The 27,061-nt window shown below is 48.0% G+C and overlaps 1 long non-coding RNA gene across 1 annotated transcript; it reads left to right on the top strand.

Annotated features, from left to right (window-relative positions):
- Window positions 1-1,371: 1,371 nt before the first annotated feature.
- LOC149123394 (uncharacterized) lies at window positions 1,372-25,885 on the top strand. The gene is made up of 3 exons (XR_016216641.1): window positions 1,372-1,682; window positions 3,098-3,248; window positions 25,527-25,885. It is a non-coding gene; the product is annotated as an uncharacterized LOC149123394 (long non-coding RNA).
- Window positions 25,886-27,061: the final 1,176 nt, after the last annotated feature.

A 27,061-nucleotide genomic window follows, 5' to 3' on the forward strand; every position in this document is an offset into this window, starting at 1 on the left:
TATTATGAAGCTTACATATAAAAGAATCACTCAGTAAAGATAATTTCCATAAAATAAAAATATGATTTAACTACATTGTATAAAAACTGATCAAAGAATTAAACTGGTCTAATGGCATTGACTCTAGAAAATTCTTTCAACGCAGTTCATCACCGTTGACATAATCCTAATTAAAACTATTGAATTCCAGTTTGGGTGGTGATACAAATTTACTAGTGTGTTTAGAGAGCAATTTGCCCATAGCCATGAAAATTAAGCTGCATTTGGCTTTTGACACAGCAATTCTACTTTTGGAAATTTAGTCTACAAGGAAGATTGCACATGTTCGCAAAGGTATATACAAGGTTATAGCTCTTTCACCCTAGTATTGTTGGTAGCAACAAAAGACTGGAGAAAAAAAAAAACACAAATGTCCTCCAGTAAAAGGCAGACTAAACGCATAAGCATTATGGCACAGCCATGGGCCTGCCTCGGAGCACACCTACCCCTACCCAGCAACAGGGGGTAGGAGGGTGCGGTCACCAGACGCTCCGGAAGTCACACCAACTACCAGACACACTGTCCTAAGAATTTTGGTGTGTGTGGCAGGGCAGGGCCGCAGCGCACGCAGCCTACAACTCCAGCATCCCACAGAGGTGCCAGTTCGATCCAGCTCCCCTCAAATGCGCCTGGGAAAACAGCAGAACACGGCCTATATGCTTGGGCCCCTGCACCCACATGGGAGTCCGGGAGGAAGCTCCTGGCTTCACCTGGCCTGCACTGTGGCCATTTGGGGAGTGAAGATGGAAGATCTCTCTCTCTCTGTGTCTCCCTTTCTCTCAAATAAAAAAAAAATCTTTAAAACAAAGGATAAGAAAAGAAACTTAGTAGGACCCCAGCGTGACAGTGAAGGCTGAGGAGCAAGGGCCAGGCTCCAAGACACGTACCCGGACCCTCCTTGGCGGCCGCGTCACTACGGCAACCGGAGGCAACAGAGTACTGAAGGCGTGAAAATGAAGACCAGAGCTGCTCAGCCTTGGCCCCATCCAGCCTTGGAATTCGAGGAGCCCAGGACGGACCTCTGTGTCCCGAATCCCCATGACTCTTGCTGTCCTTTGGCTGCAAACCCGCGGCAAAGGTGGCCAGGGTACGTCCTCAAGAGCCCCACCAGGATACCGAAAGTGCCCCCTGTTGAGGCCAAGGAAACGCCCCGCGCGTTCTTGGACCCCGCCGTTCCTGCCCACGTCCGCGGACCGCAGGGCTGCATCACCATGGCAACCCAGAAACATCGAGAAGCCGTTAAGAACACTTGGCGCGCGCCGGCGCCCGCGAGGCCCCGCCCCTTCCGGCGTTTATTCTGCGTCCTTCACCATGGCAACCCGGCATCGGGTGCCGGCGGCCCGGCGCCAGGTGGGAGGGTGGGCGGTGAGCCCACCATCCCGAGGGAAGGGACGAAGGCGAGTGGGAGGCCAGGGGGAAGGCAGCCGTGTGCTCCCGCCGGAGCGTGTGGTGGGCGCCGCTGTAGCGCGGCCGGGGCCGGGCGTCCGCGCGCCTCAGCTCCCCGCCGGGCTCGTCCCCAGAGGGCCGAGATGGGCCGGGCTCCCGGCCCGCCCGGCGGCAGGGGGCAGTAGCGGCCCGTGGTGCACGAAGGCTCCTGGTGCGGCATTCCAGGCCGGGACGCATCCGGAGTCCAGCAGCCTTTGGTGAGGATTGAGAGGCTACAGGTCCCTGCCCATCCGCGCCCGGCAGGGGTCGACCGGCCCTGCACTTGGCGCTGGTTGGTGGTCAAGAGAACCCGTTGGTTTCCTCTGAAAGTGGTGATAAGGATAGTGGTTCAGACTGCTTTGCGTTTCAAGCAAGATAATGGGAAGTTTCAGGGTTTCGTATCTAGCCTACGACAAGCGCTCAGTGTCAGCTGTTGTTAGATGACCTTGGACAAGTTAGCTTGTTTGAACTTAATCCTGTTTCTCTGAAAAGTGAGAGTACCCCCGTAAGACAGATGTGACGATGACAGGAGTTAGTATTTAGGATGTCCTTAGAATGGTACCAGGCACATAATGAGTGCTTATCCATTCTCTCTCTTAACACCAGAATCATCACTGTGTTAAATCAAGTGTAGGGAGCCATTGGTTTGGGTGAGGTCTTGAACTGGACCCACCAGACCGAACCAACATGGGGTTCCTGGTGCAGGCAGGCCAGCACCTCTGTAGCTTAGTTCCTCATCTGACTTTGGAGGCATCAGGACATAGAGATGGCAGCCAGCTCTCCAAACTAGGCAGCCGTAGCTGGCATAATACGCGAGCCCCCTCTGCATTAAGTCGCAGTGAGATGAGCAATCTGCCTTTTGTTCTCTGTGCCCCTTTTTCTTCCGCCCTTTTCTGTCCATAGAGCCAAACTCTTTGTTGGGCTCATAGCACAGCCATTTTGTTTGTTTACAAAATAAGATGTTACCCAATTCTAGAGTCACAATGAAGAGCCAATGAAGATCTTTAAGTTCTATTGGTTATACTTTGTCTTTTGGAAACTGTTATCTATTTGCCTTGTGAGATTGGACAGGATCGCTTTCGTTCTGCTGCCACAGGACTTGCAGCTTCTGGCTGGGCTGCAGGAATATTTACCCACATTTCTCGTTTTTGCCTCTCAGAGTTTTTCAGCCCTGTACACAGAAGAGTACTGTGTTCTGGAAAGATCCCTGGGCTGTGAGTCATGTGGATTTGGGTCTTGGTTTTGTTACTGGTTCTTTGTGTGATCCTGGGTGGGTCGCTTACTGTCTCCTCATCTATCTCGAGGGCTCTTTCTACAAAGGGTGCCTGGCATTTTAGATTAGTGTGTGCTTAGCCTGGTCGGGTGATGTGTTCAGTTAAAATAGCACCTCGGTCAGCAACTCTTCAGAACAGAGAGAGGCCAGCAAGTGCTTTGAGGAAGTTAGGAGGAGATCCTATAGGATTGTGAGAAGGAGGAGGTGTCTTAGTTTATACTTTGATTCCAGTAAGTAGGACTGCTAAGATGTCAGAGTAAAATGAGAATGGTTCCACCCTACACCCCAGTAAAAGTCTAGGAAGATGTAACCTCCCCCCCCCACCGCCTCCCACCAAGACATTCTTCCTTCTTTATACAGCTAAATTCCTTGTTGCCTGCCGGCCTAATCCGACCGCTGCTATGGGTTCCCAGAGCTGGACCGCCAGGCTGACCCCGAGCTGCAGCAGTCGCATGGGAAATAGAAGTTGTCGTCTTCTGTTTGAAGAAAGCCTCCCGTGACTTGCTGCGGGGTAAGACGGCTGTGTATCCGCCCCAGTTAAGGGGTTCACCGTGCTTTGTGCAGGTGATGGCTCTGGCTGCAGTAGTGGGATTTGAACCCCGCCGTGACCTAGGATGGGAGGCTGAGCCTCAGACGCCTCACCTCTGAAGCAAGGAGAGGAAGGTCCGAGGCTGCTGGGTGATGTGGGAGATGTGGTGCCGGAAGGCTGAGGCGGTGCCTGGCGCGGCGCAGGGGCTCAGAACAAATGTTCGCTGCTCTTTCCGTCCCCATCATCGTGGTCAGCACGCTGGTAGGTGAGGCAATTTTGGGTAGTCTTTTTCTTCTCTCTGCCGCCTGGCGCACTGTAGGGGCCCAGCAAATGTTTGTTGAATGAATGAAATGGATCCACCCAGGAAGCTCTAGGAACAGTGAATTTCACATCACAGTGACTCATCGCTCGCGCTTATTGAACACCTGTGCCAGAAACCACGCAAAGCCCCATTACCTCGGTTAGTATTCAAGTCCCACGTCGTCTACCGATCAGACTCCTGAAATGCTGCTGCCATTGATCTGTGAGCCAGAAGCTGCGTGCGGCGTCTGCCGCCGATTGCTGTCTTATTTCCCTAATGAGGCAGACGGCGGCGTGATTTCTGTAGCCTCAGCTGGGAGAGGAGCCTGCTGTCACGCTGACATCGGGTGCCGTGTTCTCGTGTCCCCAAGGATGAGCTGGCTCCCTTGATGCAATTTCCTCTCCTCTTCCTAATGGATTTGCTTAGCATTACGCTCCTGAAATGGCAGGGCCTCAGTCAGAGCCTGGGAGGGTCCCGCACCGCAGGGCAGTCACACCACCCAGCATCAGGTGCCTTCTCTGTCCCTCGGTGGCCGCTTTGAGAGAAGTTGTAGCAGCTCTAGGGGAAGGAAAGACAAGGGAAGGTCATTTTGCTGCCTCTGATCTCCTCACTAGGTTTGAGTCTGGGGGCTAGAGAAATCTTTAGGAATCATCAGCGCCAGTACTCTTTAGACTGTTCTCTGCAGGGTTAGGGTTCACAGGATGCCCCCGCCCACCAGTAGCCATTCCTTCTTGGGAGAAGGACTACGCGAGTGGGCACAGTGTGGTGCATCCTAACTCTGATTCAGCCAGTGTAGGCTCCTAGACAGCTTTGAAACATTAAGGAACAAATTTCTCATTATTCCTCCCTACGAGCTTTGAACACAAGCCACTACTGCTGTCAGAGCAAGGCTTTGAGCAAGAATCTGACACTTGTATCCACTCACTTATTTATTCAGCATGTTTCCAGGTGCTGTACTAGGGTGCCGAGGCTACAGCAGTCAACAGAAGGCCACCAGGTGGCTTCCATCCTAGTAGAAGGAGACAGTGTGATAGGTGCCATGCAGTGCCTTCTAAGGAGGTAGCATCTGAGCAGGGAGCTCAGGGAAGTAAGGGGTGATAAGCGGCGGCGGATGGCTCCCAGCAGAGGGAGTAGCCGTGCAAGGTCTCCGAGGCAGGAGGCCAGGGTAGCTGGGGAAGCGAGATTGGGGTCTAGGTTCCTCGGACCACTGAGACCACAGAGAGGACTTCAGATTTTACTCTGAGAGAGACAGGAGGACCTTGCAGAGGTGAGAGTGGAGGAGTGACAGGTGCTGATTGACAGAACCATTCAGGCTGGTGGGTGGAGAAGAGTTTAGAGCTGAGAGTGGACACACAGGCCAGTCAGCTCTTTGAAGAGTCTGGTTGTAAGGTGACAACAGCTTGGACTGGGATGGTAATGGTGAGAATTGCTTGGATTTGGGATGAATTTTGGAGGTAGAGCTTACATGCTCTGCTCATGAGTTCCATTTTGGATGGTAGAGAAAGAGGATTCAAGAATGACTGTAGGAGGGGGTTAAGCTGCAGGTTGGGCACCAGCTGCACTCCTCTGTCAGAGGGCCTGGGCATAGGTCCCAGCTCCTAGCCCCATGTTGGCTTCCTGGGCACCAGCAAGTGATGGCTCCTGCTGCTCACATGGGAGACCCAGATAGTGTTCCTGGCTCCTGGCTTTGGGTTGGCCCAGGCCCAGCTATTGCAGACATTTGGGGAATGAACAAGCGGATGGGAGATTTCTCTGTGTTTGTGAGTCTCTCTCTCTGTCTGTCTGTCTCTCAGATTTATTTATTTGAAAGTAAGAGTTACACACAGAGAGAAGGCAAGGCAGAAAGAGAGAGAGAGAGAGAGAGGTCTTCCATCCAATGGTTCACTCCCCAGTTGGCTGCAAAGGGTGGAGCTGAGCCGATCTGAAGCCAGGAGCCAGGAGCTTCTTCTGGGTCTCCCATGCAGGTGCAGGGGCCCAAGCACTTGGGCCATCTTCTACTGCTTTCCCAGGCCACAGCAGAGAGCTGGATCAGAAGTAGAGCAGCCAGGACTTGAACCAGCATCTATATGGGATGCTGGCATTACAGGTGGTGGCTTTACCCACTATGCCACAGTGCTGGCCCCTCTGTATTTTTAATAAAATAAATGAATGCAAACTTGATAAAGAAAAAGAAGTGGAATAGCTCCAAGGCTTGGGGCCTGAGCACCCAGATGAAAAGTGCTGTTTACTGAGCCAGGGAAAACAGAGGGGCAACAACAGACCCCAGGCCTGGTTTGCCAGTTGGAGCCTTTGCGTGATGGAGGGGCTCCGCCGTGTGGTGATGTTACAGGGTTTGCGACCGGCTCCCCAGCAGGGTGTGTTTGCTGAAGTTGTCCATGCTCATGATTTGCCCAAGGTCACATGAGCTAGCCCTTGAACCTAGATCAACTGGTCCCAGTGTAGGGACTCATAGTGTCTACTAGTGTCAACAGAATGTTGTCTCTGTTGGCTCCTCTTGAGGTTCAGGGAGCTGTGCACAGGGGCACTGGGCTGCCAGGGCTGTGATTTGGCACCTGGGTGGTTCAGGGCTGCAAGATTTCATGTGGTGCAGATTAGCAGGAGGGCAGGCCTTTCCTTTTCTCCCAGTAGCACACCCTTGGGAGGATTAGACGGCCTGGAGTGTGTTCCGAAGATGATGTTCAGAATGGCCTGGGCGCTGAATACCACACTGTGACCAGGGCAGCTGAGGGAACAGGGGATGTTTGCCTGGAGAAGGTTCGAGTGAAATCTCACTAAGTCCTCTGACAACAGAAGGCTCTGTGAGGCGGCATCCTTCCTGCCACTGTGTGTGTGCTGGTCCCGATGATATCTAATTTGTGGTTTTCATTTAGTTAAAAGTATGATTTTGTGGCTCCTGGTGGGTTTCACTGCCTCCCTTGAGGAGGGAGACACGTGACCTGGAGATGAGGTCAGCGTTCCCTGGCTCCACAGTTTTGCCATTGTCTGACTGATGTGTACTCCCCACGTGGAAAACCAAAATAGCTCAGAACTTTGAGACGGAGTCTTTTGGGTCTTGACCAACGAGGAGATGAGATTGTTCCCAGTTGGGCACAGACTAAGGTGGGCACAGCTGACATCTTGCAGGAGCAGGAGAGGAATCCAGAGGGAGGAAGCTAGAGGAGGCAGTCAACATGCTGTTAGCTTGGGGCAGGAGGTCTGTCCTTGGGAAACTTGACTGCTCTGTGTAATTTTCTTAGTGGTTGCTGTTAGTATTATATGATACAAGCATACCTGAAAATGTTCATGGGAACTAGGATTTAACGGTAACTTTATTTTGCTGCAAGCAATTCTGAAATCCATGCCTGGTTTTTCATGATCTGCACATTCCGTGAACTTGTGAAAGGCTCCCCCATACAGATGTGACTGCATTATTTCAGGTGAAGAGCAGAAACATGACTTTCCTTTAGGTCCCTTCTCTTCCCTATTTTTATTTATATATCTTAATTTTTGTTTCAGTCATCAAATATGGTTTATAAAACTCATAAGAATAGAGTGTCATGCTGCCAGCATTTTGGTGTAGCGGGTAAAGCCACTGCCTGCGATGCTGGCATCCTATGTGGGCACTTGAACCATCTTCTGCTGCTTTCCCAGGTGCATTAGCAGGGAGCTGGATTGGAAGTGGAGCACTGGGACTTGAACTGGCACCCATATGGGATATTGGTATTGCAGGCAGCCACAGTTTAACCTGCTATGCCATAATGCCAGCCCAATTTTTTTTTTTTTTAAAGTCAGAGTGACAGAGAGAGTGAATCTTCCACTTACTGGTTCTTTCCCCCAAACTGTCACCAATAGCCAGGTCAGGGCCACAAACTTCTTTCTGGGTCTCATATTTGGGTGACAGGGACCAAGTACTTGGGCCATCATCTGCTGCTTTCCCATGCAGTTCAGGAGGGAGCTGTTTTGGAGGCTGAATAACTAGGATTCAAACCAGTGCTCCGATAAGGGCTGTTGGCATTACAGGTAGCACCTTAACCCACTGTGCCGCAGTGCCAGCCCCTTTAATTCCCTTTCTAGTGGAAGAAGTCTTTTTAGCCAGTCTTTGAGGGTATTTCTTGTTAATGTCAAATTCCTTTAACTTTTATTTGCCCTAGAATGGCTTTATTTTCCATGTATTCACAAAGGATTGTTTTGCTCAATGTAAAATTCATGATTGATGATTCTTTGCATCAAGCATTTGAAAAATGTCATGCCACTTTCAACGTGCCTCCATGTTTTTATATGAGAAACCTGCTGTCACTCAAGTCAGCATTCCTTCATGGGTAATCCGTAGTTCCTCCCTAGCTACTTTGAAAATTTTTCTTCTGTCTTCAGTTTTTAGAAGCTTAATTATTGTGTGTCTTGGCATGGATTTCTTTGGGTTTATCCTTTTGGGGATTTGTTCAGCTTCTTGAATCTGTATGTAAGTTTGTGTCTCTGCCAAATTTGGAAAGTTTCAGCCATTATTTATTTGAATACTCCTTTTGTGCCTTTCCTTCTCTCTTCTCCCAGTGTTAAAATGTTAGCTTTTTTGGTCTTGTTCACAAGCCCTGAAGGCTCTCTTTTTGGTTTTGTTTGTTTTGTTCTCAGTCTGCTTTCTCTCTGTTGTTCACATTGGGTAAATTCTTTTGGTCTGTCCTCAAGTTCATCGATTCTATTCTGTTATCTGCTCTTTTAAAGTAAGACCATCTAGGGAGAATTTTATTTCTGTTATTATTTTTTGATTCTATAACTTTTTTAAAGATTTATTTATTTATTTGAAAGTCAGAGTTACACAGAGAGAGGAGAGGTGGAGAAAGAGAGAGAGAGAGAGAGGGAGGGAGGGAGGGAGAGAGAGAGAGAGAGAGAGAGAGGTCTTCCATCCAGTGGTTCACTCCCCAATTGACTGCAATGGCCGGAGGTGCACCAATCCGAAGCCAGGAGCCAGGAGTTTCTTCCAGGTATCCCACACAGGTGCAGGGGCCCAAGGACTTGGGCCATTTTCTACTGCTTTCCCAGGCCATAGCAGAGAGCTGGATAGGAAGTGGAACAGCCGGGTCTTGGATCAGTGCCCATATGGGATGCTGGTGCTTCAGGCCAATTGCACCACAACACCGGTCCCTGATTCTATAACTTAAATTGGTTCTTCTTTATAATTCTTATTTCTTTCTGAGATTTTCTGTTTTTCATATGTTTCAAGGGAATTTGTAATTGATTATTGAAACATTTCTATGACAATTTTATTTTTATTTATTTGTTTGAGAGAGTTACAGACAGAGGGGTGAGAGACAAGAGAGAAAGGTCTTCTCTCTGCTGATTCACTCCCCAAAATGGAATGCAACAGCTGGAGCTGGGCCCATCCAAAGCCAGGGGCCAGGAGCAGCTTCTAGATCTCCCACATAGGTGTAGGAGCCCAGGCACTTGGGCCATCTTCTACTGCTTTCCCAGGCCATAGCAGAGGCCTGGATCAGAAGAGGAGCACCTGAGACTTGAACCAGCACACATATGGGATGCTAGCACTGCAGGCGGAGGCTTAACACACTATACCACAGTGCCAGCCCCAACAATTACTTATAAAATCTTTGTCAGATAATTCCAACACCATGGCATCACTTGATTGACTGATGTTTATTATTCAAATTGTGATTTTCTTGGTTCTTGGTATAACACGTGATTTTTTAAATTGTGTCCTGAACATTTAATCTATTATGTTAGGATACTCTATGTCCTACTTCAGTCTTTTATTTTATTTTTTTAAAGATTTGATTTATTTATTTGAAAAGCAGAATGATAAAGGGAGAAAAAGAGAGAGATCTTCCATCTGCTGGTTCTCTCCCTAAATGGCCACAATAGCAGAGCCTGGGTCAGTCTGAAGCCAGGATCCCAGAACTCCATCTGGGTCTCCCACATGGGTGTCAGAGGCCCAAGCACTTGAGCTGTCCTCCACTGTTTCCCCAGGCACATAAGCAAGTGAAGCACCCAGGACTTGAATAGGCTCTCTGATATGAGAGTGCTGGCCCCAAGCTTTTTATATTCGTAGGCATTCATTGTGGATAGATTTAGCAACAGGTCCTGGCCTACTTTTGTGGGCTGTGGTTTCAATGACAATTTAATTTTCAGAGCCTTTGCAATGTCCTTTGGGTCTATTTGGTTTGTCTGAAGTTGCTGGGAGCTCCCATAGGTCCTTGCTGGTGTTGCCCAAGGATACAGAGGGGTTTCCCCAGACAAGGACCACTAGGTGTGTCTCAGTCCTGGAGCAGAGTATCAGGCTCACGCAGATGAAGGGACTTCTGAAGCCAGCTGCTTCCTGGGGATGGATCCCTTTTGTTAGTGCCACATGGCTACCCCATGTCTCCAGGTAGGGAAGTGGAACTTCAGGCCCAAGGTGACAAAGAGGCTTCCTGGGCTGGGCTGCTAGTAGTGTGGCAGGGTCCCTCATGCCAGAATCTTTTGGAGGATGGGATATGTTGGCCCCAGCAGGGAAGGAGAGCACTTCCCCGGGGTGGTTTTCTTTTGAAGCGGGGCTCCCAGCTTCTCCCCCTTGCTGGGACTGCTGGACTCACCTGGTTGTAATGTCAGAGCCAAGGTAGGGGGGAAGCCGCTGGGCTGCTCAGTGTTGTGAGGCTGAGGGTCAGGAATGCATGGCGCATGCTGCCTTCTGTTTGGTGGGAGGATATGAAGCAGGAAATCTTCAGTTAGCTTTTGTGACACCACCCTGGTCTCCTCCTCCCTGCCTCCTCCTTCCCCTGCCCTCTGTGCAGTAATTGACTGTTGAGTGACCCCCGCAGTTGACTTGGTGTTGCGTCCCTGGAGTGTCGTGCACTCATATCATCTTGTGATGACTCAGGGAGCCAAAGCCTGCTTGTGTTTTCAGAGCACACAGCTGATGGTTGTGTTGTGTTCACTCAAGAGCCTGTATTTGCTGACTAGGCAGGTCTCACTTGAGAGCACACCAAGAAAGCAGGAGAAAAAAAACCCAACCCTGAAAGCTTGCTGTCCCACAGGTTCACAGAAGTCCTGGCCTGCTCTCCAGTGGGAGTTCCCTTTCCTCCATAGCATGAATATTTCTTAAGAGCCAGGAGATTTAGCAAGCTTTGAGTTCTTAAGAGAACAAATATGGACATATCCGTGTTAAGTAAAGGCTATAGGAAGCCATTGTTTTGGATTAAGTTCCTAAACAGACCAGGCTGACAGTCAGAATGGACTCATTCATACTAACATCCCGCTTTGTGCTATAGCCAAGCTGCCTGCTTCTAAGAAATCAGGCTTAGAGAGAGATGACAGCTGCATCTCTCGAACAGGCCAGCCTCAGTTGGCATGACAGTCAAGTCTTCCTTATTTAATCTTCACACAAAATAAGTAGCCAGGGATAACCCGATGCAAGCCAACCAGTCATCTGCCTGTCGTCCTGTCTCCCTGCCCCTGCCTTGCAGGAGAAGGAACTTTGAAAGGACAAGTTCACTTTTCCTTTCTGTTTCCGCTGTCTGGAAGCCCCTCCTCTTCCTGTGAAACCAGCCTCCTCTGGGACTGTTGGAACACTTCTTCCATCTTATGGGATGGCTGATGGTAGGATCAGAAATAACGCCCGTGAAGATTATTACACTGAATGGTTGGAATTGTGTCCTTTGACATTGGACATTTTGACAGTTTCCTGCCATCACTTTTTTTTAACCTGTTGTTGAAAATAAAAGGACTACTTTGTCCATTATAAGCACAGAACTTGCTTCCTTTCACATCTTTACTTTTACAGCTTTTGGCTTTAATTTTGTTAAAGGGTTGTGGCATGTCCTCTACCCGTATGGCCTTCCTGCTCTGGGTGAGAATCCTACTTTCCCTTCAGGTCCAGCTTGCATTTTACTGCCCTGGCAGCCTTCCCTGAATGCCCCTGCCCAAGGTCTACACCTCTCTCCAAAGTCCCAACCCATAGCTTAGCCATGCATGTGTTGACTGCTTTGCTATCTCTCATGCAAGAGCATTTCACTTTTTTTTTTTTTTTTTGAAGATTTATTTGAAAGGCAGAGTGACACAGAAAGAGACAGGTCTTCCATTCACTGATTACTCCCCAAATGCCTGCAATAGCTGGGGCTGAGCCAGGTTGAAGCTAGAAGCCAGGAACTCCATCTGAGTCTCCCACATGGGTGGCAGGGACTCAAGGATTTGAACCATCATCTGCTGCTTCCCAGGTGGATTAGCAGGGAGCTGGGTTGGAAGCAGAGTAACCAGGACTCAAACAACATATGGAATGCATGCATCCCAAATGCTATACCACAATGCCTGTCCTGACATTGAACTCTTTTTTTTTTTTAATGATTTATTTATTTATTTGAAAGTCAGAACTACAGAGAGGTAGAGGCAGAGAGGGAGAGGTCTTCCATCCACTGGTTTGCTCCCCAATTGGCCTCAGCGGCCAGAGTTGTGCTGATCCAAAGCCAGGAGCCAGGAGCTTCTTCCGGGTCTCCCACGCGGGTGCAGGGGCTCAAGGACTTGGACCATCTTCCACTGCTTTCCCAGGCCATAGCAGAGAGCTGGATCAGACCTGGAGCAGCTGGATGCCAGCACTGCAGACCTGGGCTTTAACCCACTGCGCCATAGTGCCAACCCCAGACGTTGAACTGTTGCTTAGTGTTTTGTTTAATCCAATTCAGAATAAAATGAAAAGCTTTTCATGCTCTGCAGGGTCCTGCCTGATCCTGCTACCCTCTAATCTCCTTCCTCTATCCGTTCTCCCTCCTTCTCATGGCCTCAGTCACTTGGTCCTTCCCAGTCCTTGAGTTGCCAGATATACTCACTGTTGGATCCTTGGTGCCTGGGACAAAAGGCACTCAACAAATAGCTATTGCAGTAATTAATGAATAGATTTAAATAAATTTTATTATCTTGCCATCAAAAAGGTCATTTATGCTTATTTTAGAACTTCAGGAAATATAAACAAGTAGAGGAAAAAAACTATAAAATTCACACTTGAGAGGCAAAATATCATTTACACTTACAATTTTGTTCAGTCTTTTTACTATCTTATGACATTCTGGCTGATTGATAAATTATATTCGTGATACAGAGTTTTGTCTTTTAAGGTGTGTATGTGTCATGCTTTTTGTGTTACATTTATTTATACTGCTCCTTATTCCATAAAAAGCTTGAGGCCCATGAGATACATGAGTACCGTGTTTTTTCTAGTGCCTGCAGTAGGCAGGCCTGTGCCGTGCTCCTGCTAAGTGCTTGCAGAATGAGTGGGGGTATGAGTCTCAGACGCCAGGGTGGAGGGCGGCAGACGATGACCATGCCTGACTCTGGGAAGCAGCCAGGGCCTCCTCCCAGCTGTGCCTGTGGCACACGGTACTTGGCAGGCTTTGCCTCCTCTTTCTGGAAGGAAGGAGACCTTGTCACAAGGAGTGGCTTCCCTGTGGACCAGATCGTACTCATTCCATCCTGCAGATGTGTATCACCGAAAACGCTGTTTGCATGCAAAGAATGCAAAGCCTCAGCCCAGCAGCTGAATGTACCTGCTCCTCCTCCCCTCCCATAGCCTGCAGGCCTGTACCCCTGATGTGGCCAACACTGCCATCGCCTTCCACCCGCCCAAGCTCCAGGCTCCTCTGGATGGGAGAGCGCAGGCAGGATGGTGCCTGCAGGTCTTTCAGAAGCCAGGGCCCTGAAGTGGCATATGTTGTGACTGCCATATGTGATTGTACCACCTCCCTCAGGCCACAGGGCCAATACACAAGCTCATCTCTTCACAGATGAACCTCTCGCCCCGCCCCCACTCACACAAATACCTGCCACAACCTCCTACAGCAGATGATCTCGGCGCTGATGCCACTGTCTCAGGAAAAACTTCGTCAACCCCGGATTTCATCATCTGACCTATTAAATGGTCTTATTGCGAAGCTCTGAGTTCCCTTCCTTCCTTGCGCTCTTGACAGTCTGTAGTTCTGCATTTTTGTGCCTTTGTTGCCCATTAGACTGTGAGCTCAGTGAGGGTAGGGGCCATGTGTGCTTCTGTTCACTGCATCTCCAGTGCTAGGCCCGGTGCCCAGAGCATGAGAGTGTTCAGTAAATATTTTCTGAATGAACAGATGAACAGTAGACTCTGGGGCCGAGGCAATACGGAGTGCTGCTTAAGAGAGTGAGCTTCGGAAGCAGACATTTGGAGTTCAAACCCAGCTGTGTGACCTTGGAGAGTGCTGCTGTTTCCCTGTCTGTTAGATGGAAATGGTGGTACTGCCTGTCTCACAGGTCGTTGCAAAGAGCAGGCGAGGTACTGTGTATCATGACCTTCAAGCTGGGCTCACCAGACCTCAACCTACCTTAGCTGTCATCATGGCTACCAGGTTCTACTCTTGTGCCCAACAGGAATGCTGCTCTAATAACTTTGGTACCTTTCTTTGAATATTTCAGTGGGTGACAGTCCTAGAAGTTGAGCGGTTGCATCAGAAGGTTCATTTATATGGAATCAATTTTTGTGTACAGAACAAGGGGGAGATCTTTGTATTTCCCAAATGGAGAGTTACGGGAAGCCAACACCCCCGTTAGCTTCTGGGTCAGTAGAAATGGGAGTCTCAGCAGCCAAGTCAGTGGCAGTGAGCATTTGTGTAAGTGAAGCATAATCTGATGGGAAGTTATCACAGCTGCTGGTAGCCTGCTTTACCCCTTGGAGCTTACCTGGGGTCAGGGGTCACCAAGATCAGACAGCCAGGACTGGATTAGAGGGTTCTGCTATAGCTCCCTGACTTGAGTTTTACACCCAGCAATGCAGGAAGTCGTCATTAATACAATAGCTTTCAGCCTTGCCTTACTTGACCATTTATTCTCTGTTTGCCAAGCGTCTAGACTTGACATCTAAATGCCTTAATGTTTAGAGCCTTGTTATCAGACATTTAGCCATCACATAAGCCTAGGGCTTTTCAGTTCAACATGTGGGGTTTTGGTGCAACAGAGAAGTCTCCTGGCCTCAGGCCTCCCTGGCAGCAGGCCTCACATGGCCTCTCACTAGCCAATCGTCCCAGCACCACCTATAAGTTCCACACAAATGAATCTATTTCTAAACTCTATTCTTTTCTTCTAATTCTATCGAAGATCTTTGTTCATCCAATTTCCACTATTCTTGTTTTTCTTTTAAAGATTTATTGATTTATTTATTGGAAAGACAGAGCAAGAGAGACATCTTTCATCCACTGTTTACTTCCCAAATGGCTGCAGCAGCAGATGGAGGACAGGTTGAAGGCAGGAGCCGGGAACTCCTTCCAGGTTTCCCACTTGGGTGCAGGGGCCCAAGCACTTGAATCATCTCCCATCCCATGCATTAGGGAGCTGGATCAGAAGTGGAGTAACCAGTCTCAAACTGGCACTCAGATATGGATGCAGGCAGTGGCTTAAGTTGCTGTGTCTCAATGCCAGTCCCCTGTTCTTATTTTGAAAAAAAAAAAAAAAAAATCCCTGGCTGTAGTCTCATCCAAGACAACTTGAGAATCAGCTCCTGCACATTGTGTCCCAACTCCTTTACATGTGCCTGTCTATGTGCATGTGCACACAAGCCCCCATGTGTTCATGTACACATGTGTGCGCACACACACACACACACACACACCCCTGCTCCCTCTGGGATATTCACTGGAATTAGATTGAACAAATGGAATAATTAAGAGGGGATTGATAGCTTTTCCTTACCAAATCCTCCCATCCTGGAACCAGAAATGGCATTCATTTCATCTGGGTTTTTTTTTATGTTCTTCAGTAAAATGTCGTAGTCCCTTGCATCTGGCCTCTCGCATTTGGTGTTCCTTGTTGCTGTTATCAGTAGGACCTTATTTATTGTATTTTGTCAGTTGGCTGTTACTGACTACAGGAGCACTATCGTTTGCTTTTGCTTTTTGCTCATGGTGAGAGGTGAACTGAGAATGTTCCAAACAGATGGCTAAGCTGGTGTTGGTTGCTATGATACAAGCAGAGTGCTAAATTCAACGCGATAAGCAACTCCTAGGAAGGACAGGTTGACCTGTGGGTTGTTTGCAGGGCACCGAGTGCCGCAGTTTGCCAGTAACATCTGTACTTGGTTTGGTTGCTATATAGTGTTGGGTACAGGTTTATCATTGCCTCATAAATATTGTTCCTGAACAATTCAGATTGGTTTACAGAGTCATTTAAGGCAGCCTAGGCAAAGCAGTGTTGAAATATCTTTTTAGATGATCCACTTTGATCTCTTTGTGAAGGCTTGGATTTTTTGAGAGTGCCTTCCTAATAGCACGTGTGACTAGTTTCACAGTGATGATAAGGTTCGCCTAGGGGTTTGCAGTTACTTGAGTTATCTTTTGACTTTTGGCCTTTTTAATCAAGATAAGATCCTGTAGTACTACTTTTTATTTTTAATGTAACAGTTTTATAAAGCTGTAGTTCACACAACATAGACTCACCCAATTAAATTGTACAACCCAATGGTTTTTAGGATATTCACAGATTTCCCCAACCATCACCACAGCCAGTTTAGAAGGCTTTCATCTCCCTAAAAAGAAATCCTGTTCCAACGAATAGTCACTCCCATTCCTCCCAACCCTCCTCAACTTTAGAAAACCACTGATCTACTTTTTTTAAAGAGTTTTATTTTATTTATTTGAAAGAGTTAGAAGTTGAGACAGAGAGGCCTTCCATCCGCTGGTTCACTCCCCAAGTGGCTGCAACGGCCAGAGTTGAGTCGATCCAAAGCCAGGAGCCAGGAGGTTCTTCCTGGTCTCCAACATGGTTGCAGGGGCCCAAGCATTTGGGCCATCCTCCACTGCGTTCCCAAGCGAAGTAGCAGGGAGCTGTATCAGAAGTGGAGCAGCCGGGATTTGAACCGGCACCCATATGGGATGTCAGCACTGCAGGTGGCAACTTTAACCCACTGCACCACAGTGCCAACCCCCTCCCCGCCCCAGTCTACTTTCTGTTTCTATAAATTTGCCTCTTCTGCACATTTCACATAGAAGGAACAAAACAACATGTAGTCTTTTGTACCTAGTTCTTTTTTAAAAAGATTTGTTTATTTGAAAGGCAGAGTGACAGAGGAAGAGATTGGGGGAGGGGAGGTTGAAGAGAGAGAGAGAGAGAGAGAGCTTTGATCTGCTGGTTTACTCCCCAAATGGCTACAATGACCGGAACTGGGCCCCGCTGAAGCTAGGAGCCAGGACCTCCACATGGGATTCCCTGGCAGTGGCAGGAGCCCAAGCCCTTGAGCCATCATGCACTGCTTTCCCAGGTAAATCAGCAGGGACCAGGATCAGAAGCGGAGCAGCAGGCATCCAAACCATACTCCATATGGGATACCGGCATTGCAGGCAGCGCCTGACCCACTGCACCACAGTGCTGGCCCCCACAACCAGCTCCTTTTACTACCATGAGTTTGTCAAGGTTCATCCACGTTTCAGCATCTATCAGTTCTTTATTCCTTTTTATTGCTAAATAATATCCACCGCCTGAATATATCACAATCTGCTTATCCATTTTTCAGTTGGTGGCCATATAGATTATTTCTACTTTTTGAATATCATGAGTAATACTACTATGAATATTTATGTATGGGATCCTAAGTTTTCATTTCTCCTGGACATGTAGCTCAGAGGTGAAATTGATGGGTCATGTGATAACTCTATGTTTAACCTTTTGAGGAACTGCCAGGCTGTTTTCCAAATCAGCTGCACCATTTTACATCCCCACCAGCATTCCAGGAGGGTTCCAATTTCTCCATAACCTTGCCAACACTCGCTATTGTCTGTCTTTTTGGTGACGGCCACTCTAGTGGGTATAAACTGATATCTCCATTGCATTTTCCCAATGGGCTAACCTTATTACTTCTTTGATCTAACATTTAAAAGCCGTCTTTTACCTTTTTTGGGGTGTGGGGTTACCCTTGCTAGATTTGCATTAAACGTTTCATACCTTTGTTTTCCTTGCAAGTCCTAGAAAGCCATGCAAGTAGACAGTGTGTCATATGAGCATTGTTACGGCAGCAGAAGGGGCAGGGGAGGGGGCATCCTTGAACAGAACTTCAGGAAGCGAGAAGTGTCTATAATGCATGTGACTATGGCCAAAAAAGAAAATAGGTTATTTAGACATCTCAGTCAACTACAACCCTTGTTAAAGGTATTATAAAACACATAACTAAATCGAGAAACAAGCTTTCTACTGGAATCCCTCAGTAATCGTTGGCTCCTAGTGAATCATATGAAGAAAAATTTAGTGTGTCCTGCCAGACATGAAGATACTACCTGTAGCCAGCAAAGTTCTCTGTGAACACGTGCTGATTGCCAGAAGCTGGAAATGTGAAGAATGGAGGGTGAGGGGGAAGTACAGAGAGTTGTTAGGATAGAGATCACTGAACCAAGGGCAGGAGAGCCTGCAGGACTCAGGTGTCTTCAGGGGTAATCTATCAGAAGATAAGAAATGAGAAAACAGCAGTGGGATAATGACAGTGAAGAGAAAGGCCGACACTTTGTCTGTGTTGCAGCCTTGAAAGCCTGAGCTTCAGAGATCAAGGAGAATTCAAGGCCTTGGAAGCCTTAGCTGGGGCGAATGGCACCTGCTACCTTTTATTCAGGCCTTGCTGTGTGAAAGGCACAAGGCCAGGGCGCACATGAATTGTCATGCTGACTCTTCACAGCCCCCAAGTTTACAGGTGAGGAAAATGAAGCACCAAAGGATTCTATCACCTGCCTAACGTCTGCAGGTGGCATTTGAAACCTGGCCTTTCTGGACCTTTGCAACTCAGAAATTTGGGTGTGTCTGCAAGGTAATGCAATTGTAAGCACTATTCTACTTTGGGTAGACACAGAATTTGAGAGAAACTAGGAAGAAAATGGTGATTTCTTAGTAAACTGCCTGTTTTCTAGCGCTGTGGTATAGCAGGTAAAGCCAGCACCTGTGATGCTGGCATGCTATTTGGGCACTGATTGGTGTTCTGGCTCCTCTACTTCCAGTCCAGCTCCTTGCTAATAGCCTGGGAAAAGCAGGGAAAGATGGCTCAAGTGTTTGAGCCCCTGCCTTCCACTTGGGACCTCAGGGTGAAGTTCCTGACTTCTGGCTTTGGTCTGATCCAGCACCAGCTGTTGGAGCCACCTGGGGAGTGTACCAGCAATTTCTCTCTCTCTCTCCCTCTCTCCCTCTCTCCTCTCCCCTCTCCCTCTCTTGGTAACTTTTTAAAATTTGTAAATAATTTTTTTAAAAGTAAAAGGCCCATTTTGTGGCAAGACTGAACTCATAACTACAGCAAGGACTAAGAATCCTCTAGAATAAGACTGAGTCCTACAAACACTTAGATGGTCTTGGTACCTGCAGGTCAGCTGTGACTTCCTTGTCCGTACAGGTGTTCACTGTGCACACTCACTGGACCTTCCTGACCCCATAACTCTCCCATCTGTGATTGAATGGGGCTGTTACTATCAAGACTGACAACATTAAGGTTTCTTGGGAGAAGCGAAGAGTATTCTGGAGAGAAGAAAAAGACAATGGGACAACTCTTAAAACTCCAGGAAATCAGTGTCTTGGATGAAGGGCTTGCCAGCCTTGTCCCTTACCCCAGCCCCTGATCCCGTCTCAGGTGGCAGTGAAACGCTGTCCCTGAGAACACAACAGAGCCATCAGTCAGCAGAGAAACACCACTTGGTGCGTCGGGGCCCTAGCAGTTTCCAGGGCAGAGCCTGCTCCGGGAACCATCACTTGTCCCAGCAGCTCCTCCCTGAGACACGCCTTAATGACTGAGGCCCCCTGGAGCCAGGGCCGGCAGGAGAATGGCAGGTTCCTGAACTGAAGAGCTTGGGGATCACGAAGATCAAACATCTCTGGTGCATCACTCTTCACTCACCACATGCTAATTGGGGATACTCTGGATCCTGGCCAGGGGTGGAAGATTCACCCTGCCTCTCTGTCACAGGCTTTGTGACTGTCAGCCTTTGTGTCCTCAACTGGGATCTGTCTCAGGAGAATCTCAAAGTCTTCCTGTGTGGGGCAACCACAGAGTCCCCGGCTGCCAGGATTAATAGGCACTCGGAGGCCCAGCTGTCATCACCATGCATTTTGTGGAAGCTCCCAGGGTGAGCCGCTCAGGTCGAGACATGCCACACACCACACAGCTGTGGAAGCCACGCTCGTGAGACAGGTGCAGCCACAGGATCTCACCATGCTGGCGCCACACCTTTGTACAAGAAGCTCCAGGCTTTTTATTTTATTTAATTTTTTTAACAACACATTTAAAAGTTCTGTCTTCATTTGGAATGGTGACAGAGAGAGACGAGTGGAGGGCGAGGAGTTCAGAGAGACCATGCGTGTTTAGACTGTGACTGTTGCATCTTCTTACCTGTACCCGAGGGAAGGTGTGTGTTCCAGGCCCCAAGACCTCCCCCAGGTCTGTAATTGTCTAGGACTCAGCATAGAGTATTACTGATGGGGAAGAATTAGTACCAGGAAAAGATACAAAGCAAAATCAACAAAGAAACAGGGCAAAGTCCCTAGGAAACCAGGAGCCAACATCCAGTGGAGTCACACGGGATGTGCCCAAATCTGCCAGCAACAAATGTGACAACACATGTCAAACACTGTCTACCAGGGACACTCATTAGAGACTCATTGCCCAAGGTTTTCCCCCCCGGGACTTGTCACAGGCTGCGTCTGCCAAGCTAATACTGAGACTCCAGCCTTCCGGGAGGAAAACAGGTGTTCTCATAAACCACATGGTTTGCACAAATGGCCTCTGCACAGTGAGCACACCCTCGTCATTTAGGGCAAGTTTCCTGTCAGCCTAGGGAACTGTTCACCAGGCAAGTTCCCAGATGTCAGCCAAGGGCAACCTTGAAAGGCTGGCCATTCCAAGGATAGCAATCTCAGGCCTGCTGTGTTTACTACACAGAGAGGCAATCACATTTCATCTCTTATCTGTCAGAGTTTAGTCAATTGCTGTCAGCAAGGTGAATGTGATCATTACTGTCATAAACCCTTAGACTCTCCCTCTAACAGGTCACCTACACCTGACTATCCTAGGATACCTCAAACCCAGTATGTACAACACTGACCTCATCATCCTCCCCACATTCTGGCTCTTTCTCTAGCATGCATTTCCTAGTGAATGGCTGTTCCAGATCTCCCATCACCAAGATTATTCTTTTTGTTAAGTTTATTTAGTCATTGAAAGGTAGAGTGACACAGAGAGCGTGCAAGAGAGCTGTTCCATCTGCTGGTTCATTCCCCAGATGCCCGCAATGGGCAGTGCTGGGTCAGGCCAAAACCAGGAGCCAAGAACTTCCAGATCCCACACAGGGTGGCAGGGATCCCAATACTGGAGCTGCCTCTCAAGGTGCACATCGGTTGTGAGCTGGATGGAAGCAGAGGCAGGACTTGCACTCCGTTGTGAATGGGTCATCCCAAGCCATAGCTGCACCCATACTCCCACCCCGGTATCATAGAATTCTGTTGTAGGAGCATAATTTATTTAACTAATTCTCTCCTGGTGGATATTTCAGATTTTTTTTTTTGACAGGCAGAGTGGACAGTGAGAGAGACAGAGAGAAAGGTCTTCCTTTGCCGTTGGTTCACCCTCCAATGGCCGGCGCGGCCGGCGCGCTGGGCCGGCGCACCGCGCTGGGCCGGCGCACCGCGCTGATCCGATGGCAGGAGCCAGGAGCCAGGTGCTTTTTCCTGGTCTCCCATGGGGTGCAGGGCCCAAGCACCTGGGCCATCCTCCACTGCACTCCCTGGCCACAGCAGAGGGCTGGCCTGGAAGAGGGGCAACCGGGACAGAATCCGGCGCCCCGACCGGGACTAGAACCTGGTGTGCCGGCGCCACAAGGCGGAGGATTAGCCTAGTGACCCGCGGCGCCGGCCTCAGATATTTCTAAGACTGCTATTCTGAAGTTTTTTGAAACTCAGATGTGCTCATAATAATCCCTGATTCTGACATTTTTTAAAAAAAGATTTATTTGAAAGTCAGAGTTACAGGGCAAAAAGGAAAGACAGAGAAATCTTCCATCTACTGATTCACTCCCCACCCAGATGACTGTAACAACCAGGGCTGGGCCAGGCCGAAGCCAGGAGCTTCCTCCAAGTCTCCCACATGGGTGGCAGGGGCCCAGGAACTTGGGCCATCCTCCACTGTCTTCTCAGACACATCAGCAGGGAGCTGGATCAGAAGCGGAACAGCCGGGACCCGAACCACCATCCATCTGAGATGCTGGTGCTGCAGGTGGCAGCGCATTGCTGTGCTACAGCGTCTGCCCCAGCTCTGGCATCTTAATTGACTTCCTATGGTTTTGACAGCTATGCCTCCATTTGGGAATTGGAGATGCAAGAAGGTTGCTAGGGATACCTGGTCAGGTGCTTATGAGGTACAAAGACATTGTGAAGTGCTTAGAACACTGCTCTCTTGATATGTGGGTAGCCCTATACAAAGGTTATCAATATTACTATTTTTACTATTCAAGGTCTAGTCTCCAGGTAGCTTCTGCTTTTCCAATATATCTGCTTACACTTTGCACTCTATTCTGCACTGATTTCCCTTTCCCCATTAAATAGGCTTTTCTGGAGAGAGGAGAAACTATCTTGTGTATGTTCACTGAGCTTAGTACCCAGAAGGCAAGCACTTGCTGTGGAGTAGATGTTAGCTGCACGAGGTAGTATGTGCAATAATGGTCTGAATTCTTGTCTCTGTTCTCATTTCATGCCTTCTCCATGCACCACCTGTGATTTTGGGTCCCAGATGAACTATTCACATCCCCATCACAATTTGTAAGTGAAAACTTCACCATGGAAACCATTGACACTAAACCAGTGCTTCCTTAACTATGTTCACGCTTAGTAAATGTTTTCCAAAAATAGGTTCCCTGGAAAAATAAGTTTGAGAAAGTCCGGGTTACACACAGCTGAGCAGATAACGTTACTGTAGCAGCTCCTGGGCATTCCCCAGGCCAGCGTGCCAGGGAGAATGGGCGGAATGTGGGGTGGGGTCAGCGAATTTCAGAGGGCTTTTCCCACAGGACATTATCGGCAAGTAGTGGGACTAGCTCTGAGGAATGCAAAGGATGAAAAAAGACTTGAACTTAGCCTCCTTCTCTCCTTGAGCTGACTTGCCTGGAGCCTGGCTGTGCTACCACTATGGGGCCGTTTATGGCTAATTACAGTGCCATTTATTGCTGCGGTCCCAGGCCCTGAGAGCGTCTCTACTTCTTTCCTAAAACCCTTGTGAAAAAACACCTGTGGCAGCTCACAAATCCATTCAGTAAGGATTTATTGAGTTTCTGCTGAGTGCACTGAGTATGGAGAAAATGATTTTTATTTTTGCCCTTGAGGAACTAGCAGGGGCTCACATTCAAACAGCCACAGCGTGGGGCCTCTGCCAGCTGCATGGGATCTTGGATCAGAGCATTTTTGAGGAGCACAAAGTTTCAGTTAGACAAGAGGAAGAAGCTTCAGGGTCTATTGCAAAGGGTGCAGTATTAACTGTTAACAGTGAGGCATTGTGGAGGGGCAGGCGTTGTGGTGCAGTGGGTTAAGCTGCTGCCTGGGATGCCTGCAACCCCTATTAGAATGCCTGGGATGGAGCCCTCTCTCCACCTCTGCTTCTCATCCAGCTTCCTGCTAACTCCTTGAGGGAGGCAGCAGAAAATGGCCCAAGTGTTTGGGTCCCTGCCACCCATGTGGTAGACCTTGATGGAGCTCCTGGTTCATCTCCCAGGGCTGGGAGTGAACCAGCAGATGGAAGGTCTCTCCCCCGCCCCTTTCTCCTCCCCTCCATCTCTCTCTCTCTCTCCCCCCTTCTCCTCCATCTCTCTCTCTTTCTCTCTCTCTCTCCCCATTCCCCATTTCTTCCCCCCCGTTGGTTCTCCCTTTCCTTTCAGACAAATAAAAATAAATAAACTTTTTTTTAAAAATGAAAAAAAAGTATTACACATTTCAAAATTTCTAAAATAGCACATTTTTATTTTAAACTATTTATTTGAGAGACAGGAAAAAAAGAGTTCTCATCCACTGGTTCACTCCCCAAAAGCCATCAACAGCCAGGGCTAACCAGACTGAAGCCAGGAGCCAGGAACTCCATCTAGGTCTCCCAAGTGAGACCCAAGAACTTGAGTCCTCACCTGTTGTCTCCCAGGGTGTGCATTAGCAGGAAACTGGAATCAGGAAGAAACCAGACTTGAACCAGGCGTCTCAGCCCCTAGGTCAAACACCTACCCTGGGTATGTGTTACATGCTTTATGCAAAAGACATGATAAATAGATGAGGTGATGGATTTGTTAATTAGACTGAAGCCAAGGAAGCAGTGGGACTTTGGTTTAGTTTTGGAATTTTGAGCTCACACAGATGGTTGGGGACAAACTGGGAAGCTGTATCCCTGCTGCAGGCAGCCCCTGAGCTCCATTGTCAGAATCGCACACAGGTGACCCTGGGTATCAGCAGGGGCTATGCTCCAGAATACCTCTCCCCTGCCCCCACAGCAGGTACCAAATACTGTGGATATTTCAGTCCCTTATACAAAATGGTGTAATATTTTCATATAACATACATATAACTCCATATTTTTCAGGTCATCTCTCATTTACTTACAATATCTAATCCCATGTAAATGTTATATAAATAGTTACCACATTGTATTGTTTAGGGATGGTGAAAAGAAAGAACTCAGCCAATGTTCAGTACATATTTTTCCCACATATTTTCCATCTGAGCCTGGTAGAAGCCATGATGTAGAATCTGACAACGCACAGGAAAGTGAAAGCCAGGTAGGGTGTCTCCCATGTAGCTGCCCTGTTTTTAATTTTTAAATTTATTTTATGTTTTATTTGAGAGTCAGAGTCACAGACAGAGAGGGAGAGACAAAGAGGTCTTCCATCCACTGATTCACTCCCCAGATGGCCACAACAGCCAGAGCTGAGCCGATCAGGAGCCAGGAGCCTCTTCCAGGTATCCCATGTAGGTGCAGGGGCCCAAGTACTTGGGCTGTCTTCTACTGTTTTCCCAGGCCATAGCAGAGAGCTGAATCAGAAGAGGAGCAACTGGGACATGAACCAGAGCCCATATAGGATGCTGTTGCCTCAAGCATAGGCTTAGCCCACTACACCACAGTGCCAGCCCCCAGAGGGCTCTTGAACTTGTCCCAAGCCCTCAGAGATGGGAGAGCTTTCCCTTCAGTGACCCCAGATCATGTTTTATTTTTGTGTGCATCTGTTTTCTTATCACTTCCATCTCTGATGGTTCCTGGCAGAGCTGTCCATGGCTTGCAACGTGCCGCAGTCAAAGCAGGGCATGCTTTAGAAGCCAGAGGGCGAGGTTCAGCTTGCTGTGGTTTGCCAGCCTGGTAATTGCTGGTGGGAGGAAGGCACTGGAGAGCAGGGCCTGCGGAGTATGATCGGGTTTGCGGTACTGTGGTTCCTGATGTCCCATGCAAATCCTAAGCAAACTGGAATGTAATATACACACCACCGATTAGAAGGAACTAGGCCACCCACGCTTGCTTGCTCCCAGCTCCCAGGAGCCGCCCAGCCTGCACCTCTGGGGCCCATGACATGCTCCCCAGACACCAGCTGTTCAGTACAAGGAACTAACATGGGTTCCCCAGGGGCGGCGTGGCTCACTTCTCCCAGCAAGTCCTCTCTGCTTTCAGAATGAAGCCCACATCTGTGCTCTGAGCCCCTGTCTTCGGCTCCAGCTCACCCTTCCCAGCCTCTCCTCTCCTCACCTCTGCTCCTTCCTGCTCTCCGAGAGAGAGCATGCCCCACGCTTTCCCCATGCTGGAGTCCTGGCTTTCTGCTGCCTCTGACTCTTGAAACCTCATGACTTTTCCAAGGCCTGTGAAAAATTAGGTTGGGTTCAGCTGCGTACAGGTATTTCAAAAAGTTCATGGAAAACAGAATTTCAAGATGAGTTTATTTTGGTGCTAAAAAAACTGAAATTCATGCATGTTTTTCTTTGTTTTGATTTTTAACTTTTATTTATTTATTTATTTGCTTCAGACAGAGAGTGAGTGCACATACTCCCAGCTGTTGGTTCACTCCCCATATGCCTCCAATGGCCAGGACTGGGCTAGGTCAAAGCCTAGAGCCAGGAACTTGGAACTCAATCCAGGTCCATGTGAATGGCAGAGACCAGTTACTTGGGCTATCACCTTTTAGGGTGCGAAGCTGAAGTCAAGAACCAGAGCTGGCAATTCACAATAGCTAAGACCTGGAACCAACCTAAATGCCCATCAACGGTAGACTGGATAAAGAAATTATGGGATATGTACTCTTTAGAATACTATACTGCAGTAAGAAACAACGAAATCCAATCATTTGCAACAAAATGGAGGAATCTGGAACACATCATGCTGAGTGAAATAAGCCAGTCCCAAAGGGACAAATACCATATGTTCTCCCTGATCGGTGACAACTGACTGAACACCAAAAAGGAAACCTGTTGAAGTGGAATGGACACTATGGGAAACAGTGACTTGATCAGCATAGCCCTGACTGTTAATGAACAACTTAATACATTATCCCTCTTAGTAGTTTTTTTGTCTGTTCTACTTAATATGACTGGTTTAATTCTGTAATTAATACACAGTTATTCTTAAGTGTTGAAATTTAACTGAAATGTGATCCCTGTTAAACATAAGAGTGGGAATAAGAGAGGGAAGAGATGTATAATTTGGGACATGCTCAAGCTGACTTGCCCCAAATGGTAGAGTTAGAAACATACCAGGGGACTTCAATTTAATCCCATCAAGGTGGCATGTACCAATGCCATCTCACTAGTCCAAGTGATCAATTTCAGTTCACAATTGATCATAATGAAAGGACTAAGAGTCAAAGGGAGCACATAAGCAAGTCTAGTACCTGCTAACACTAACCGATAGAATAAATAAAGGGGAGAGTGATCCAACATGGGAAGTGAGATACTCAGCAGACTCATAGAATGGCAGATGTCCTAAATAGCACTCTGGCCTCAAAATAAGCCCTAAAGGCATTCGGATCTGGCTGAAAAGCCCATGAGAGTATTTCAGGCATGGAAAGCCAAGACACTCTGGCAAAAGATCTCTGTGAGTGAGATCTCAGTGGAAAGAACAGGTCTTCAAAGAAGGAGGTACCTTTCTCTGAAGGGAGGAGAGAACCTCCACTTTGACTATGACCTTGTCTAAACAAGATAAGAATCGGAGAACTCAGAGGGCTTCCATAGCCTTGGAAACTCATGACTGGAGCATAGGGAGATTACTAATGCCATAGACAGGAGTGTCAATTGGTAAAGTCAACAACAGGAGTCACTGTGCACTTACTCCTCATGTAGGATCTCTGTCCTTAATGTGCTGTGCATTGAGATTTAATGCTATAACGAGTACTCAAACAATATATTTCACTTTGTGTTTCTATGGGGGTGCAAACTGTTGAAATCTTTACTTAATGCATACTAAACTGATCCTCTGTAAAAAAAAAAAAAAAAAAAGAAACTATCAACTCCCAACTTGACTCTCACTGGGATTAAACATGACAATAGGTCTGATCTGATTTCATCA

Source organism: Oryctolagus cuniculus, chromosome 11 (assembly GCF_051225735.1).
Source record: "Oryctolagus cuniculus isolate XC-2025 breed Fujian yellow rabbit chromosome 11, ASM5122573v1, whole genome shotgun sequence".
Classification (NCBI taxonomy): domain Eukaryota; kingdom Metazoa; phylum Chordata; class Mammalia; order Lagomorpha; family Leporidae; genus Oryctolagus; species Oryctolagus cuniculus.